Source organism: Mauremys reevesii, linkage group 17 (assembly GCF_016161935.1).
Source record: "Mauremys reevesii isolate NIE-2019 linkage group 17, ASM1616193v1, whole genome shotgun sequence".
NCBI classification, from domain to species: Eukaryota; Metazoa; Chordata; order Testudines; family Geoemydidae; genus Mauremys; species Mauremys reevesii.
In genome coordinates this window covers 9533912-9553240 of record NC_052639.1, presented here as the reverse complement: position 1 = coordinate 9553240, position 19329 = coordinate 9533912, and the positions used below count along the sequence as shown (strand labels likewise).

The 19329-nt window shown below is 49.7% G+C and overlaps 2 non-coding genes and 1 pseudogene across 2 annotated transcripts; 2 read left to right on the top strand and 1 right to left on the bottom strand.

Annotated features, from left to right (window-relative positions):
• Nucleotides 1-17743, bottom strand: part of LOC120384957 — a 394265-nt pseudogene extending 376522 nt beyond the window's left edge.
• On the top strand, nt 4009-4080 carry TRNAC-GCA. Its single transcript has one exon. It is a non-coding gene; the product is annotated as a tRNA-Cys (tRNA).
• TRNAV-CAC lies at nt 6531-6603 on the top strand. Its single transcript has one exon. It is a non-coding gene; the product is annotated as a tRNA-Val (tRNA).
• Nucleotides 17744-19329: the final 1586 nt, after the last annotated feature.

The following is a 19329-nucleotide window of genomic DNA, read 5'->3' as shown; positions in this document are numbered from 1 at the left end:
CTGTTCAGGCACCCCTGGGGCCCTGAACTTCACACAGCTCTCCCTGATTTCAGCTGTTAGTGACGGAGCCTCACTGCTAGCGCAGACTCAGCACTTTGTTGCATGAGAGACACTGTCCCAAAGCAGGACTAATGCTTAGAGCTGGTTATCAGTGATTTCAGATCTGTTGGTCTGCAGCAAGACTCTCCATTGAGTCTTAACCAGCTCTGTTGTTACACAGGGAAGAACAAAAGGGTCAAATGGGGCCTGGAACCCTTAAGAAGAATCCACCCCACCGAGTACAACACTTGTCGCTATCTGCTCTCAGCCCCACTGAGAATGTTTTGGGGTCACCCGTCGCCTGTATCAACCTAGGGGGTCTCAGATAAGCATAGTTAACAGGTGCTCCAGTGGCACAATTGGTTAGCACACAGTACTTATAGGGCAGTGCTGAGAGGAGCTGTGCTGAGGTTGCGAGTTCAAACCTCCCCTAGAGCACTGGTTTCCATTAACCACATGGCATCATACCCTCATTTGGCCCTGTAGAATTCATTTGGGAAAGGAGCCTTTGCTGACAAGGTTTGTCTCTGTTCATATTTCACCTTCAGGTGTTATGCTGAGGGATCTTTAGTATATTTTTGGGAGGTTAGTATATTTTTGGGAGGTTAATAACTATCTCCTCAACTTTATTTACTCAACTTAAAAATTGGTGTCACTTGATTTGCATCTCCCTGTGAAAATACAACTGACACGTGTGGCTTTCTACAGGGGGTCATGATGTTAAAGTTGGGGAATTCAGTCTCTGTACTTCTGGGGGGGGCTGTTGCTTCTTTACAGCTGCCTCACTGCCAGCCACACCGGGCTGTTAGCTGCACTCACTGTCCTTGCCAGGGGCCCCTGCTGAACCCTGGGCAGCTGCACTGCCATGCTGGGGTGACTCTGCAGGGGGAGAAGCTGCTGTGGAGCAATGTAGAGCAGGTGCAGGAAGGAAATGGGGTCACTATTCATATTCTGAACTGCACAATTTTCCAAATTTGGAAAAAGATTAATAGATTCTTATACTTAAGGTCAGAAGGGACCATTATGATCATCTAGTCTGACCTCCTGCACAATGCAGGCCCCAGAATCTCACCCACCCACTCCTGTAACAAACCCCTAACCTATGTCTGAGTTATTGAAGTCCTCAAATCGTGGCTTAAAGACCTCAAGGTGCAGGGAATCCTCCAGCAAGTGACCCGAGCCCCACGCTGCAGAGGAAGGCGAATGTCCGAGAACAATTCTAAGGGGAAGGTGAATGCAGAGCAATGACACTGGAGATGCCCAGACCTCCAGTGGGGGCAGCGTGGAAATTAATAATGGGAAGATCATTTGCAAAATTAGTCGTCACTGACAAGCTTTGTCTCTGTTCCTATTTCACGCTATGGTGTTAGTTAGAGGAATCAGGACAGATTTTTACTATATTGATTAAACACTTAATTTTATTTAACCAAGACAAAAACTTAGTGTCACTTATTTTTTCTCTGTCCTAGTAAGAATGAATTGAATTTCGTGACCTTTTTGGAAAGTGCAGCGAGATTAAATGTGGGGAATTCAGTCTGTGTATTTGTGAGCTGATGTTTTCCTCTCACAGGTCAGTGCCTGCATTGAAGTACCAAGAGGGATCTAAGGGCTGGTGTACGCTGGGCACTGAACTGGCAGAGCGACGTCTCTCAGGGTGTGAAAACCCCCCCGCCCCCACATAGTTAAGGTGACTTAAGCCCTGGTTAGATAGTGCTAAAGAAAAGATAGAATTGTTCTGTCCATGTAGCTATTACACAGATGGGAAAACCTCTCCAGTCACTGTCTACTCCATAGTGCTATAGCAGTGCCACAGCAGCGATTTAAGTGTAGACAGAGTGAAAGTAGATCTGGTTCCAATTTGCACTTTGGGTGCTCAGACACTAAATCTACAGTAATAGTAACAACAGTGCAGCACTTGTGTAGTTGGCAGGATTTGAACCTGTGCAGAGAGACCCGCAAAGGATTTCTAGTCCCTCACTTCAACCACTCAATGTTCACCTGTGTCATTACATGATGATTCTGTTCTCACTGAATTGTCACTTCAAATTGTTTGCCCAGACCAGCTTCCCCAGCACACTCACGGCTGCGCATCAGTGTAAGTGTGTCCTTGGGTGAACAGCGAGAATTCCTGCCCATTTCCCTTCCAGCTGGAGCAGGATGAGAGTGTGTTTGTGTGAACGACATTGCTGTGGATTGTTGTTCATTCCCCCCTCTGACAATTCAGACAGTCCCTTTCCCATTCAAATCTCCAGCACATCGTTCCAATAGCAGGTGGCAGGATTTCTCTGGGGCACTGAAATTTTTTCAGGGGGTTGGTGCATGAACTCAGCCTTGCATTCTACCCTTGATGTTTCATGGACTAATAGCAGCAGCAGAAAGAGCCGAGCCAATATCTCCCTGGCAGGGATGCAGGTGCCACGTCCCCTCTGTCTGAGCATCACATTGCAGGAGAGAAGGGTTCACTGGAATCGAATGCCCTGGCTCAGACCAGAGACACAGGGAGGTTTTGCTGTTCACGGATCTGTGCAAAGGAAATTGTGTCTCTGTGTGAAATGGAGGCAGGAAATGAAACACCCAATGCCCTAAGGAATGTGGGTGAAGGACTCGGGCTGAGCAATGATTTAACAGGGGTTTGGTTCAATTTATTGGCCTGATTAAAACTATGGCGAAAAGCCCCCTGTAGCAGGGGCTGCGGGACAGGACAGGCAGTTCTGCGCGGAGTGTTCAGAGCTGCCCCGTATCTGCCCTTTCTCTGCACCGCCCCTGCTCCCAGAATGCACCAGGCCCTGGACTGAACTCTTCTCCTGCTGGCCGAGCTGGTTTCGTTTGCTGTGATCCTGTTGGCTTGGCAGGGGGGGAAGTGACAGTCCCACCCCAGAGCCAACGCCCCCCTGTCACCCAGCCCCCTGACCCCCAGCAGTGCAGGTCAGCCAGGAGCTGGGCCCTGCCAGGCACTCAGGGGCGTCTCCCCTGCAGCTGGGGGCTCTCCCCAGCGTGGTCTGTGGGAGCTCGCGCACTAACGGGGCAGCGGCAGCAGCCGCGTGGTGGGTTGGGCTGGTGACCCAGGTCCATCTCCTGGGGTCGGCTGGGTTCATGCTCAGGCGACTGGCCCCAGCCACCGGCCGAGCCCCACGGCCACGCTGCTGCTGTTACCGCACTAGCCCCTCACGCCCCCATTCCCTCACTGAAGCCAGGAGAAGGTTTGCAGGGAGGAGGGGGGGGGTTGACCCCAATATCCCAGAGCTGATTCTCCCCACAAAGGGGTGTGTGCATGTGGTGGGTGCCGTGTGCAACGCCCTGTGCCCATGAGGAGGGGACCGGGGCTCTGCCGGCAGGAAGATTTATCCTGCAGGAGCCCTGCCTCCCTCCCCCAGGGGTTCCCCTGGAGCAGAGAAGCTTTGAATCCTCGCCGGAGACTAGAGACGCCCGAGCAGCACGAGCTGCCTGGCAGAGGTTCTGGATCAGGGCCTCACGGGCACATTGGGGTCATTCCCTCAGGGCTGCCCTGCCCAGTGCCAGGGCTGCTCTCACTCCCCAGCACAGAGGGGGCTGCAGGCTCTTTGCCAAGCTGGGTCCCAGCTCAAGGCAGATTTAACAGGGGGCCCAGGCATGTGCTGGTGCCGCTCAGGGAGGGAATCTGGGCCAAAGACTGATTAGAAATTGGGTAACACTAAAGTGGGACTAGAAAGACCCTTGCTGGGACGTGGCGGGTAGGTAGCCCCCATTGTGTACCGTGCCCTCGGCGAGAAGTCTCTGGGAGAGTGGATTCTTCCTGATGGGCCACCAGCACGTCTCGTTGGTCCTGATGTTGGCTGCTCCTTTGCTGATACTGACAAGCTAGTTGTGGGCCTTTCCCACTCACCCCATAGCTCCAGGATGCACAGACAGCAACACTGGTGTGGAAGAAATGAACTCCACTCTCAGGTTTCAAGATCCTTAAGATCACTGCCATTGCCAATGTAATTGTCAGGGGGTATAACTCAGTGGTAGAGTGTTTGACTGCAGATCAAGTGGTCCTTGGTTCAAATCCAAGTACCCCCTTAAAAGCCTGGTCCTTCAACAGCAATAATAATTGCATATCCATTTCCATTATGTTCAGGAGCTCCACTGACTAGGGATACCTGAAATGAATAGAAACACTCAACATTTTCCTGTGCAAATGCATAAAAACTTAGCAAACATGGCCCCCAGCTGAAATCAGTTCCAATCCTCTAAGTGTCTAATTTGTGTTTTCATCAACTAAACAAAGGCACATGAAGACACATTTGCAGGTCCTTGGCCTCCTTGGCCTCCTTGGGCTCTAATAAATGGCAGCCTTCCTTTAACACAGATCGTTGTTCCTTGTGACTTTCAGATACATTCGAATGGCAGCTGTTCAGAGGTCATGTGCTGCTAGTTCATGTGCAGCAGCAGAGTCTCTGTACGTTACCAACCGTAGAGCTGGGTGTGTCTGCATCCAAGTAACTGCAGAGTCAGTGTAGTCCCAGACAGTTAATTGCACAGTCTCACTTTCTGGTCTCATTGATCATTTGGGTAGAAACAGCAACGGTTTGGTGGGTTTTGGTTTTTTCTCCCTTCGTTTTCTCCTAAGGAATGTGTGATCTTGAGCATGTTAGTTTAAGTTCCCTGTGGGTCAGGAAAATTCCATCTCCTTGAAATAGCTGGGAAGTGACCTGTTTGTATCACCTAGAATAAAGGAGCTTTTGTAAAGCAGTTTTGCCTTTAACTATACTGGGATAAAAATAGTAAATAGTAAATTCCACGGCCAGACACCAGGCCAGGATCAATCGATGGGGCCAGGATCAATTAATTACAGAAGAAACAAACTCTTGGGAAGTAGCTGTAATTTGTCCCTAAACCTTTCCTTGTTCTCATATGCTATCAGGGATTCTCTTCTAGAGGGCAGAGTTAAGGTTATCTGGGCATGTACCCTCACTCTGTATTCCCTGTTTTTCCAGAGTTTGAGTTTTACTGAAGTTGATGTTCTGGAAGGTAAGAGATATTCACAGTCAAAGTTAACTCTCTGTTAACAAAGGTTTTGTTATTGGCAAATAATGAGACTAATCCCTCACTGCGGTAATTCCACTGACTTCAGTGTGCTCTTTCCTCATTTCTAGTTCCAAAAAAATAAGCAAATTAAAACAATATTGAGAACTAAAATGCTGTGAGAAAAGGGAAATTTTAGTAGCTCAAATTTCAGTTTCTTCTGTGTCTTGTGCGTGTGTAAATGGCACAACATGTTAATTTATAAGCACATCTTTCTTAACTTCTTTAAATATTCTGTAGTACATTAACTATATCCAGTGGGTTGTTCAATGCAGTGAGGTTTTCATGCATTGACCAAAACATATTTTTCATGTTATGTAAATGAACACAACTCATTGAACACAAAATTGTGTATTTCATGCTGTGAACTGTGTCGGTAGCTCAGATTAATAGGTTTGTTTTTTCTCTCTCTCTCTCCATGAAAAAAGGAAGAAACCGTGAAAATACCCATGGGAGAGAGGGGGTTTCTGAGAGCTGGGAAAGATATGGAGATATTTATGAAAGGGGGAGAGGCCAAAGTAGGGCCTTAGCTGGAGCAAAGGGGGAGGTTTTTTGTGCAGGTTCATTTCAGCCAGCCTCACATCCTGTAGTCCCTACTTCCCCACCCCCCCAACAAAGCCACCTGTGACTCCTGAGACAGCCCCACTGCAAAAACTGCAGAGCCCCCAGCACTCCCTCTCCTGGCTGGATCCCCTGGCAGCCAGAGCTCTCCGCAGAACTGCCGTGGTTGCTCTCCTGGGGCTCTGGTCAAGGATGGCTACCGGCTTCTCCTGAGAATGCAGCTGAGAAATGATTCACCCTTCTCTAGATTCTCGCCTGTGGGCTCTGAGAAGCAAGATGGGGCCTGTATGATAAAGTCCATGCAACATTCCCCTCACATCCCAGCCCTGGTATGTCACCAGTAGCTGCTGTCCCTGCGTAGCAGCAAAGGATGTTTCTCGTCATTCAGGAGATCCCAGCCTGGGACTAAAGTCAGCCCAGCCCCCACACCTTAAAGTGAATAAGGAAAAGTTATTTACTTGTTCCCATAATATAAGAACTAGGGGTCACCAAATGAAATTAATAGGCAGCAGGTTTAAAACAAATAAAAGGAAGTTCTTCTTCACACAGTGCACAGTCAACCTGTGGAACTCCTTGCCTGAGGAGGTTGTGAAGGCTAGGACTATAACAGGGTTTAAAAGAGAACTAGATAAATTCATGGTGGCTAAGTCCATTAATGGCTATTAGCCAGGATGGGTAAGGAATGGTGTCCCTAGCCTCTGTTTTTCAGAGGATGGAGATGGATGGCAGGAGAGAGATCACTTGATCATTGCCTGTTAGGTTCACTCCCTCTGGGGCACCTGGCATTGGCCACTGTTGGCAGATAGGATGCGAGGTTGGATGGACCTTTGGTCTGATCCAGTATGGCCATTCTTATGAAGGGAGGGAGCAAACACTACAACAAAGTTTCTGTAGTATAGTGGTTATCATGTTTGCCTCACATGTAAAAGGTCCCTGGTTTGAAACCAGGCAGAAACAGATGGGTTTACTTTTTCTGCCTGTCTAGCAAGGCGCTCCTACTGCTGCCACTGGTCTGTCCCTGCAATAACCCCAACCCCTGCATGGCAGAGGGTGGTGAAATGAGCTGAGAAAAAGCCTTGGCATCAGCAGGGGAAAGCTAGAGGATCTTGGCCAGTCACCTTTTGAAGCCTTGTGGTTTGGTCTCCTCTGCCCTGGGAGGTTGGCCTATGGCGGCCGGCTCTTCCTGCTGCCTCCTCTGTGTGACTTGCCAAAGGAGGGAGTGAGGCAGCAATGGGGCAAAAGAGGAAAGTCGAGCTGAGGAAGGCAGGGCAGAAGCTCAGCGCCTCAGTGCGGCTAAGTGGGGTTAGTACAGCACCACCAGTCGTTCTGCAAAGCCTGGGGAGGTGCAGTTGGCTGCTGGGAGGCAGAATCCTGTGCCTGCCTCTTGGCTTCCCAGGGGTGGCTACTTGCAGCCCAGGAGAAGAAGGACGGTTCTGGGTGAAAGGAAGACAAGCAAAGCTCTGGGAGGAAATTTGGGTGCGGGGTGCTGGCTCTGCACTGGGGGAGGGGTTTGGGGTGCAGGAGGGGTGGCGCTTACCCCGGGCACTGCAGCTCCCAAAGTGACTGGTACACACAACCCTCCGGCAGCAGCTCGTAGGTGGGTGGGGCCAGGGGGTCTCCGTGTGCCGCTGCCTGCAGGCGCCGCCCCCAGAGCTCCCATTGGCTGCAGTTCCTGGCCAATGGGGGCTGCGGAGTTGGTACTCGGGGCAGAGGCAGTGAATGGAGACACTCCCCCCACCCCAGGGGATGCTGGGACATGCCAGCCATTTCTGGGAGCGGCACGGAGGGACGGAGGCAGAGTGGGCAGGGAGCCACCTCAGTGCTGCTGGCACATCTCTGCACACCCATGCGGGGAGGGGAGCAGAGGGCCTCCATGTGCTACCTGGGGTAGGGGCAGTGCACAGAGCTGCATCCCCTCCCGGGTCTATTACAGGAGTGGGTGGGTGGGGTCTTTTGGCCTGCAAGGTGCAGCAGGTCAGACTAGATGATCACATTGGTCCCTTCTGACCTTAAAGGCTCTGAGTCTAAAAGGGAAGTAAAGGGAAAAAAAATTTAAAATCAATAAGACATTGTAATACCAGGATGACTCCACAACAGCTCACTGTATAGTCCTGCCCCTTTCTTCCTCCACTGTGTGTTTAATGACCTGCTGGGATTTGGGACATTGATTCTCTCATTCCATTGATAAACTGATACAATGTGACTGAAATTAAACCAATTCCCAGCAGAGAAAATACCACACCCCTGCATTAGCTGGGAATCAAACCCAGGTTAACTACTTGGAAGGCAGCTATGCTCACACCTATACCACCAATGCATCTGGTGAAAGTAGCTCCCCTATGTGCCACTTATGCTTGTCAAGTGACTCACCCACCCCACCCTAAGGAGCTGACCAGAGAAGCTGGAGGCAGCCTGTCCCCTGGGAGCAAAGGCAGGTTCCCAGAGTGACTGACAGATGGGGACATGGGCTCTACGTCCCAGCCTGAGGTAGCTCCAATCCCATCTCTGCCCTCAGAGAAGGGAAATTAAAATCAATGACCATAATGGCAGATTTTACCCCAGAAGGAAGGAGACAGCTCCTTTGAAAGCACATTTTGGGTTGGTTCCTGCTACGGACACATGGCTTTGTTGCTGATGATGCCAATCCTTGGGGCTCTGCCCGGAGAAGGAACCATTCAGGCTGTCACTCAAGTGAAGAAGGGAGATGATTTTTTTGACAGGGATGGCTGCCTCGTCTTACGGGTGTTGGTCTGTCACCTTCTAATCTAGTGGGTGCTTGGTACATGCAGGCAGCCCCTGCTCCGGGGTCTCTCCCGAGGAAATAAAGTTTCTACACACAATCCCAAAGCCTTTCACTGAAAGGAGGGAAAGGAAATGGCCACAAGAGGGAGCGAGGACATAAGGAATGTAACACAACCCCGTTCTTAGGGGTAATCCGTTATTTTTTGTAAAGAGCCAAAATTTTTGGTCAGGGTCTAGTCAAGGTCCAGACTGCAGTGTAAATAATAATAAAAAATAACAATGATGATAATAAGTAAATAAAAAGATTTTGGGGTCCATTCCAAAGCGATTTGGCCCACTGTCTGCCTATTGATTACCCCACATTGACTCTGAGAGGTGATTTATCTCCACTCTCTTGGATTTGAAGAGCTGGTTAGTTTTCCCCTTGGTATACCACCAGGCTGAACATGCCATGCTATCGATGGTGACACTAGGATTGAACGATTATATCATATTATAAAAAACTGTAAATAAAGATGTGGTCTGAACGTGAGTGTTCTGTAACGAGAGGCCGGTTCCCCCAGTTCAGTTCCGAATGCTCTGCTAGAAATGCCCCTGGGACCCTGGCACTCCCCAGCAGGAGTGAAAGGAGAAACCCCCAGCTCTGCACGTAGCTCCAGGCTGATTCATCAGAGGTGGGGGGAATTGACTTCATTGCTGCTGAGCAGGGAGCCAGGGCAGTTCTCTGGGAATCAGGGTGCCCAGCCTGACCCAGCTGCTTCATTGCCCCTGGGGCCCTGCAGGCTTTGACTGTCCCTGAGGCCAGGCAGCTGCTCAAGGAGCTTTCCTGGTGTTGCTGGCAGGGCAGGAACATCCCACTCTGAGGGCCTGAGTTCAGCCATCAGGAAAGGCAGCAGCGAGCTGGTTTCAGGGTGGGAGAAATATACCAGAAAGCAGGGCCGGTGTTAGACTCACTGGGGTTCAGGTCAGAAATCTGAGCTCTTCCACCTGGGACTGAAGCCAAAGCAACTTAACTTCATGGGAGCCCCCATGTTGTGGGGCCCTGTACAATTGCTCTGCTGGCTACCTCCTAACGACAGCTCTGGCTTTTAATCTACTGGACATGCAGAAAAACAGTTGTTGTGGCACAGGTGGGCTGTAGAGTTTGTATACCACGTTGAGTGGGTGCCTTAGAAAGAAAAAGGTTGGGAACCCCTGCTCCAGGGAATCCCAGTCACACCTTGATAGAATAGAAAGACCAGCACAAAAAATAGAGATGAACAATCAGATACTAAAATGACAATGGTTGGAACTCTCCATTTCTCTCAGTCTTTGGATTGATGGGCACTAAGGGCTGTAGCTACAGTTGAGGAACCAGGCGATCGGACAGCTGGCTCAGCCCTCCATACGAGTAACTTTCTCACACATAGGAGATGGGTCAAAATTGGAATTGATGTCATGACTCGCTTCCCAGAGGATCAATCTGTCTAAGGCTGTGTCTACACTTCAAACACTGGAAATATTCTTCTGCTAACCTAACACTGTCTACACTGGGGCTCAGATCACATTAACTACTTCTCTCAGTGGAGAGGACTTTTCATACCCCTGAGAGCTGTGGCCATGTCAACATAGCTTTTCAGCACAGACCAGCCTTTAGATGTGACCAGAAAGGCAATGGACTTCAGCTTTTTCCTTCATACTGATGGTTGATGATTGCAGCTTTCTACCTATGACAGACGTCAGGCCTTTCCTTTGCAAATTAGAGAAGTGGGCAAGTCAGTGACCCTTACGGTCTAAGTGGGTAAAAACTTAGACAATTTATTTCTTTGAGTAGCTTTCATTTTAATAGAGTGACTTTGAAACTAAGCAAAATAAGTTCTATCTGAAAACACAAAAAATTAAAATCGATACTGGGCCAATTTTCTCTTACACACTCTTTCTCTCACACATTCTTCCACCTCATTTGTCTTAAATTCTCCAATAAAGCTCAGCTACATCCTATCAAACTGAACTAATATCCAACTGAGTGACCAAACAGCCTTCAGGAAAGATAGAAACCCACATCACTGTCTCAATAGCCAGTTATGTTATTTACAAATTGTTTAGTATCCGAGCATTGCCATAATGGGAGACAAAACCACTCACCTTGCCAGAAGTGGCTTTACCAATAGATGGAACCTGGGATTTAAACTCCCAATGAGCACACTGTGTTTGGGATCCATTTGAATTCCCCTTCCAGGTCTTTGACACTTTCATCTCCAGTCATAGCGACTCTGATATAGGATTAAAGAAGTCAAAGCATCATCTCCAAGCACAGACAGCTGAGAACTCGTCCTCACAGGACACTTTGAGAAGTGGATGGAAAGAATGTGATGATGATAACCTCTGCATGGCTCAGACAAAAGGTAACAGTTCTGCAGTGATGTGGAAGGAGGGAATCTCTGAGTTTCCTCATCTCCTTCCAGTGTCACAGAGGCTGAAATTACACTTTTTTTCCTGCCCTTGCTCCTCTTCATTTAACTATAATTTGAAAAATTCCCATTATATCTGCTCTTCAGCACAACCCAGAGCAACGCAGAACAAGTGGCAATGATACAATCTGTATCACTGGTGACTAACAATAACTTTGAAATAGGAAGAATAGTATAAATGTGATGCTCCCTGGTTCCTGATAGGAAGGGCACACTTGAATTACTCATGGGATAATGGAGTTGATAGAAAGGACAAATGGGTCCACCTCAAAACAGGGCAAACTGCAAAAGGCAAAAATGGGCCCCTCATCTGGTCAAACTGAGGGATAACCATGCTGCAAACAGTTCAAACAGCTTTAAACGTTACTATGTGGGAATCAGGAAAATTATAAAAGAAAAAAAAGTATTGATAGCCCTAGAGGTGTTTATGTTGTTGATCTCCCTTGCAGATTCTCTGATGACTAACATGGGCTAAGTGCCCACAGAAGGTTTTTCCACACTCACTGCATTTATAGGGTCTCCCACCGGTGTGGATTTTCTGATGTTCAGAAAGGCCTGAGCTGCTAGTGAAGCTTTTCCCACACTCACTGCATTCAAAGGTCCTCTCCCCTGTGTGGATTCGCTGATGCCTAATAAGGTGTGAACTGCGACTGAAAGTTTTTCCACACTCACTGCATTCATAGGGCCTCTCCCCTGTGTGGATTCTCCGATGTCTAATAAGGACTGAGCTGCGATTGAAGGTTTCCCCACACTCACTGCATTCATAGGGCCTCTCCCCTGTGTGGATTCTCTGATGTTTAGAAAGGCCTGAGCTGCTAGTGAAGCTTTTCCCACACTCACTGCATTCATAGGGCCTCTCCCCTGTGTGGATTCTCTGATGCCCAATAAGGCCTGATCTGCTAGTGAAGCTTTTCCCACACTCACTGCATTCGTAGGGCCTCTCCCCTGTGTGGATTCTCTGATGTTGATAAAGGCCTGATCTGCTAGTGAAGCTTTTCCCACACTCACTGCATTCATAGGTCCTCTTCCCTGTGTGGATTCTCCGATGCCTAATAAGGTGTGAACTGCGACTAAAGGTTTTCCCGCAGTCACTGCATTCATAGGGCCGCTCTCCTGTGTGGATTCTCTGATGCCTAATAAGGACTGAGCTGTGCCTGAATTTTTCCCCACACTCACTGCATTCATAGGGCCTCTTCCCTGTGTGGATTCTGTGATGCTTTAGAAGGATGGAGTAATCACATATATTTTTCCCACATTCAGTGCATGTCTTTTTTCTCTTTTCGCTCAGGATTTCCTGTTGTGTTTTGGTTTCCTTGAGGTCTTTCTGAGTTTCCTGACAGGAAATACATTTACCCACTTTCTCCCCTGGATGCTTTCCCTGCTCTCCTTCTGGTCTGTGCTGAATGTCACGGGATTTTTCCTGCTTATGACTCCAGGACACATTCCTTTTCGATCTTTGCGATAATTCTCTGTGTTTTTCCACTTGCTCAACATTTTCCTGCTGAGAATTCTGCTCCTCTTTCTCACACACCATTGTGTCACCTGCTGTGATAGAGACAGAAACCTCAAACAGGGATGGAAAGGGGAAGGCCAAACCAATACAAGTGCTGGAGAGACGACAAATAAAAACAAGAACTGAACTCCCCCAAGTTCTTCCCCCAAACAGGAGAGAGGAGGGGATCAATTCAGACTTCACATCCCATCCAAATTCACGGGGGAAGGGAGGAAGCTACTGCCTGGTGTCTGCTAGGGTCTACAGGAAGCCATGAGCTATATTTACCCTGAGGATACGACCCCTGCTAGGGACAATACTGAACTGAGAGACCTCCCAAGGGCTTTGTAGGGCATCCCAGATGTTTCCTTCAGGCACTTTCAGATTCTGAGTTGGTTTAATGTTTCCTCACCTGTGCAGGGAGCTCTCAGGATCTCTCTTTCCTCTGAACCCTGGAGGTCTGGGACCCATGGCTCGTCCCCTTGTTCCAGCTGGGAGATCACATCAGGTTGGGAAATTGGAAACCCTGCTCAGATGAAAGAAAACAAAGGAGTTCAGTGGATTTCATAAGACTGTCATAAAAAACATTCTATTAATTTAACTTCAGTGCTTAGTGTGACGGGTGTGCCTGGGGCAGTCCACACTGAAAATGCCAGGGTCAGGGCAGGCTGAAAAAGGGAGGACAGATGCTCCTAAAACTGGTGGTTAACACTGAAGTTAAACTCACCGACCAGTCACAGACTGTGCTTCTGATCCCACACACGGGTTATCGAGAAGCTGAAAAAAGAAATCACACAGCCCCTTTTATTGCATTCCAGTTCTCCGACTCCCAATCAGCACCTAGGTCCAGTACAGTGAGAGGTTATTTAAAAACTCTGCTCATATACAAAATGTTTTTCTGACCCCTAGGGTCAGCCACATTACAAGATCACTAGAGGTTTGGATCTTACCCAAAAGACCACACTGCCAGCCAATCCTTTAGCATGGAAAAACAAGACAGGACACAAAAAAAGTTGTTAAATGGGAAAGCAGTGAGATGCATTCAGAAATCTATATATCAGGTTATTAGCAGTACTGGTGAGTTGCCGGTGTGAAAGTCCGTCTGGAACACGTCCACAGGTTGGATGGGTCATTCAGTCCTTTGTTCAAGGCTTCAATTTGTAGAGAAGTTGCTCCAGAGGTAGGAAGAGGGATTGAAGACAAAATGGAGATGATGCAGCTGCCCTTTATATTCCTTTTGCCATGTGGCTTGTACTTCCTGTGTCCCAAACACAAGCTTCACAGCACAGGGCATGGAAAAGCCTTGGAGGTCTCAGCACACAGACATACCCCTGCGTGTCTTGCTGACTCAATAGGTTTATGCCCTTGATCGGGTGGGCAAACTACGTCCAGCCCACAGAACCGTCCTGCCCAGTGCCTGAGCTCCTGGCTGGGGAGGCTAGCCCCTCCTCCGCAGCCACGCCACCGCCTGGGCAGTGCTCCTGCGGGGCGGGGCTGTGCACTCCTGCGGGGCAGTGTGTCTGGCTCTGCGTGGTCCACGTGGCTGCCAGACGCGCTGCTCTGAGCCGCATGGTAAGGAGGTGGGGGCGTTGGATAAGGGGCAGGGAGTCCCAGGGGGCAGTCAGGGGACAGTTGGATGGGGCGGAGGTTCTGGGGGGACGGGGGCTGGATAGGTGTGGGAGTCCCAGGGGTCTGTCAGTGGGCAGGGGGGTGGATAGAGGTCAGGGCAGTCAGGGGACCGGTTGCCGGGGGGTGGGGTCGGGGGTGGGGTCCTGGGAGGGCAGTTGGGGGTCTCTGGAGGCGCTTACGGGACAAGGAGCAGGGGTTGGATTGCTCGGGGATTCTGAGGGGGGCAGACGGGGCGGTAAGTGGGAAGGGGCGGATAGGGGGTGGGGCCAGGGTGTTTGGGGACCCCAATGTGGCTCTTAGGCTAAAAAGTTTGCCCACCCCTGCCCTTGATCCTTTCCATGGTCTCACTGTACAGCTGATGCCAATATGTCTCACCCAGAAACACTGCCCAAGTCTGGAAATACAGATCTACTCTACAAATCTATAACTCACAATACAAAGCTGATACAAACATAGAAACAAAATTCTCATACTTGGAAAAGCATAACATTTTCACTGCCACCTGTCATGGCATATCTAGCACGAGTCATTTCAATTGTATCAAATTGGTATTGATAATAAAAAAAAAACATAAAATGTCTCAATTCCATACAGTGTCACACTTGGTAAAGCAGTGAATTCCCAGGACCAGCTCCCCCGGTCCTTGAAGATGCTGAACACTGTGCTTATGATGTATTGAAATACCCACATATCTGCTGGGAACACACACAGACAGACACTGTGTCAGTCTGTACCCCTATGTTCACTCTTCTAGAAAATTATGATCAATTTTGTACACAGAATGGCATTTTGAAAACACATAATCTACTGAATATTAGCCTGTTAAAATGTGTAACACTGTATGTAAAGTTATGAGATTTTACTGTATGATATTACTGAAAAAGTTACAATGCTCGGGAAGATCAGTTTCTCGGAGACAGCAAGGCAAACAGCTGGACAAATAGCCACTCTGCGGCAGGGGGAAGGTGTGAAGAAGACATTTACATTCCATCGCAGGGACCACTTGAAGCTCATATCTACGAGAGCCTGTCACCATGACTCAGCTGAGAACTGGATTTGTTTCTAGTACAAAGGACTGAATTGTAAAGAGATGTGAGGAAAATGCATGAGACTCTCTCTCTCCCCTTTCCCTCTGCTCATGACAACTTGTGAAGACCTGAACTTGGGCAGCAGGGGCGGGTTAGGGGAGTCCTGGCTGAAAGGAAAACCAGCCTGTCTCAGCAGATGGTGAGAGAACATTTGCTTTCAATCCATTTCAGCTTGTTAACTTAGATCGGGGTGGGCAAACTTTTTGGCCAGAGGGCCACATCGGGGTTGCAAAATTGTATGGAGGGCCGGGTAGGGAAGGCTGTGCCTCCCCAAACAGCCTGGTCCCGCCCCCTATCTGACCCCACCCACTTCCCGCCCGACTGCCCCCTCAGAACTGCCGACTCATCCAACCCCTGCTCCTTGTCCCCTGACCTCGCCTCCAGAGACCCCACCACCACTAACCCCCAGAACCCTCTTGGGATCCCACCCCTATCTAAGCCCCCGATCATTGTACCCTAACCCTTCTCCCAAACCCCCAGCCTCCCTCCCCAGAACCCCACCCAACCCCTCCTGCTCCCTGTCCCGACTGCCCCAACCCATATCCAGCCCCGCCCCTGACAGACCCGGGACTCCCACGCCTATCCAACTCCCCCATTCCCCATCCCCTGACCACCCGCCCCCGGCTCCCTGTCCCCTGACAGCCCCCCAGGACTCTCTGCCTCTTATCCAACCCCCTGGCCCTGGCCCCCTTACCACAGCCACGCGGCTCGCCGGAGCTAGACACGAGGTCCCTCAGGAGCGTGCAGACCGGTCCCCTTACCATGCCACTCAGAGCAGTAGGAGCTCGCAGCCCCACCGCTGCAGCACTGCCCAGGAGCGGTGGGCCAGAGCGCTGGTGGCGCGGCATGTTGAGGCTGCAGGCGGACAGCGGGGGCGAGGGGACAGCAGGGGAGGGGAGGGGGGATCCTCCCCGGCCAGGAGCTCAGGGCCGGGCAGGCTGGGCCCGCGGGTCGGATGTGGCCTGTGGGCAGTAGTTTGCCCACCTCTGACTTACATGTTAGTTTGTGTTTTATCTGCATTTCTTTTGTAAACTAGTCTGACTTTTATGCCTCGTTACCTGTAGTCATTTAAAATCTTTTTTTTTTGGTAATTAACAATCTTGTTTTATTGTTTTATCCAACTAGCGTGTTTGGATTAAAGGGTGTTGGAAACTGCATTTGGGATGTAGCGGGGTGGACCCCCGCTCCTGCCCTGAAGGGTTAAAAACAGCCCTGGGAGGGGGCTGTGGCTGGAGAAAGCAGCTTTTAGGCTGGGCTGCTTGGGGGAAGTGGCTGCAGCTGGGGCCAGGCCCCAAACAGACTCAGCTGCCCTATAAAGGCAGAGAAGCCAGGGGCAGATAGAATCTCTCTGTTTGTAGAGGGAGATGGGCCCGGCTGCAGGGAGCTGGACACAGGGTACCTGAGTGAAGCAGGGCTGGGGAAACGCAGAGGAGCTGGGGAGCTGCAGCCCGGAAAGCCCCAGGCCGAGGCCTAGCAGAAGGCAATAGGTACTGGGGGGTTGCAGAGGGCAGCCCAGCGGTAGGCAAAGGCAGCAGGTCCAAACCCTCCTTGCCAGTGATGAGTTGCTGATACTGCAGCCTGCCCCAGGGTGTGGGGCTAGACGATGACTGGCCTTATACTGAGCCGAGGCGGGAATAGAGGGTGGGAGTTCCCTGGGGAGGGGAGACCCTAAGACTGAGGGGTTACTGCCAGAGGGCAGCACCCCAGGTAAAAGGGGCACCAGGTCCAGGGAGGGACATGGGGGGCCAGAGGACAGGCGGATCACTGGCCTGCAGAGGGTGCGCCGGAGCTGGAATGAGCTAATTCCCAGAAGTCACCAGCAGGGGGTGCCGCAGGGGTGAGTCCACTCATCTACATGGGATAACAAGGCTGGTGCATGTCATTTTCCACTGATGAAATGACAGACGTCATATGAGCTTGCCTTGTTCAGTACTGTGCTGGACAGGGAAAGATGCACATTTCTGGGGGAAGTCTGGGAACAGAGACTTTTCTGGGGTTTTCCTGTGCTGCACTGTAACTCCTGAGTCGCTGACTAGCAGCACTAAATACTGTGTAGCTGGGAGCGAGTTACATGCTGGAGACTGTGTGTTACCTGCCCAGGAGTGGCTGCTCTCACAGTAAAACAGTGTAAAAGTCACCCCAGCCTGGGGAACTGAGGGGACACAGCTGTTCAACACTCCAGATTGCACTGTGGTTAATGTCACAGACACTCAATTTCAAAGAGGCTCCCAAAACACAGAGAAAGTAAATCCATGTCCCAGAAATCCAAGACTCCAGAGAGAGGGCAAGTCTCCCTGCCACTGCTTCTTGCTGACGGAGAGGTCCAGAGACAATGCGAGAGTCCTGGGGAAGCTGGGAACAGTAACCATGGGCTGGTGGGGTTCAGTGGAGAAAGGGAACAGGAAGGGCAGGGATAGTACTGAATGCAGGATCTCAGCAGTACTAGATGTCAGGATAGCACATAGTGCAGCCCATTGGAAAACATAATCCCAACTAGACATATAAAATGATGAGGTGTAAATTAGCAGTTTCCACTCAAGAGAGAGATCTTGGAGTCATGGATAGTTCTCTGAAAACATCCACGCAACGTGGAGCAGCAGTCAAAAAGCAAACGGAATGTTGGAATCATTAAGCAAGGGATAGAAAAGACAGAAAATATCATATTGCCTGTATATAAATCTATGGTACGTCCACATCTCTAATACGGCTGTGGGAGCTGGATTTTATAACGTACTGTGAGAATTAATGTATGATTTGATTTCATCCTGTCAGCCACCCTTTTTGAATAGCAGAAAGGAATGACAGACCAGAACAATCCTTCTGACTGATTATGGTCACCTTTTGTTTTAGGATAAGTTACACTGTCTACTATGGTTTCCTCTATGTATTACAAATTAGGCACTCTAGTTAAATCTACATGTCTTTGTTTTAAGGTTTAGTAAATAAGAGACAGGATTCTCTATTGTGTCTATGTTAAGTAGATTAGAGAAACATTGAAGGCAAGGTTTCATTTGCAATGCCTTTTTGCTCGATATAAAATACTACTGTTTGTATTCTCAGTGGGTTTGTGTGAATGAGGATGTATGCATCAGGGAAAGAGAAGGTGTAAAGGCCATTGTTATAGCCAGAGTCAAGGAAGGAGTCAAGAGACTTAAAGGACATCAAAGAATCATCAACGCGCATCCATAACGAAGGGCAGATTGATGACCCTGAGGTAAAGGCTGGCACCCCCGAGGACAATTGATTAAATGAGAACAAAGGACAGGCTGACCCTCTCGGAGGTGCACTGGAATGTTTACACCAGTTAAGAAGTAACCGATCACAAACTGACACAGCAAAATCCATAGAGTTCAACAAAGGAAAAAAGCCTATAAGAACCAGGGTGCTTGGCCATGGGACTTTGAGTTTGTCTTGCCACACTCCAGGAGCACTGGATCGTGACCGACAAGAGCCCAGCCCCACACTCGTGCTCAATCTAACTGGCCATTAGATTGACTCGAGCTACAAGAGACTGGTAACTATGAACATCACGGGTGGGTGACTAAAAAGCATATGCTAACTGTTGTATTCTCAATAAATGCTGTGTATTTACCTTCCTCTACAAAGATCCCATGTGCTTTGTAGGAGCATAACACTGCATGCAGATGTGGTCGCCCCATCTCAAAGAAGTTTACTTGTGCAAACAGGAGATATTTGACACTGTGTGACACTTCTCCTGTGCTCTGTTCCCAAACTGTTCTGCAGCAGGGGAGGGTCTGTGGCAGTGTGTGGGTCACTGGCATATTGGGGTGATGCAGAGACAGGACAGAGCAGAGGTGGCATTGTGGGGCTGGCGTGAACCGTATCTCTTCATTTCCCCTTCCAAGAACTGAGGGGACAGGAATCCTTACCCAGCGAGGTCACATTCTCATAGTTCTCCTGCATGACGTCTCTGTAGAGGGCTCTCTGAGCAGAGTCCAGCAGAGCCCACTCTTCCCTGGTGAAATACACAGCCACCTCCTTGAAGGTCACTGGCATCTGCAAGAGCAAGGGTACAACACTCAGTACCTGCTGCCCCACTCACAACCCCACTATTTGTGGGGAGAGGAACCAATCAAAGGGAATCTCTGGGTGGATCACAGTCAGAGTCCCACCCCCACTCCACTCAGAGCATCCGGGAAACACCAAGTTAAGGGGACAAAGCAAGAGCCCCTTGTCTCTCTCAGCAGATCCATCACACGCCTACTAGCCACAGACCAATACAGGAGATGGAGCCCCTAGCAGGGACCAGGGAGAGCTCCCT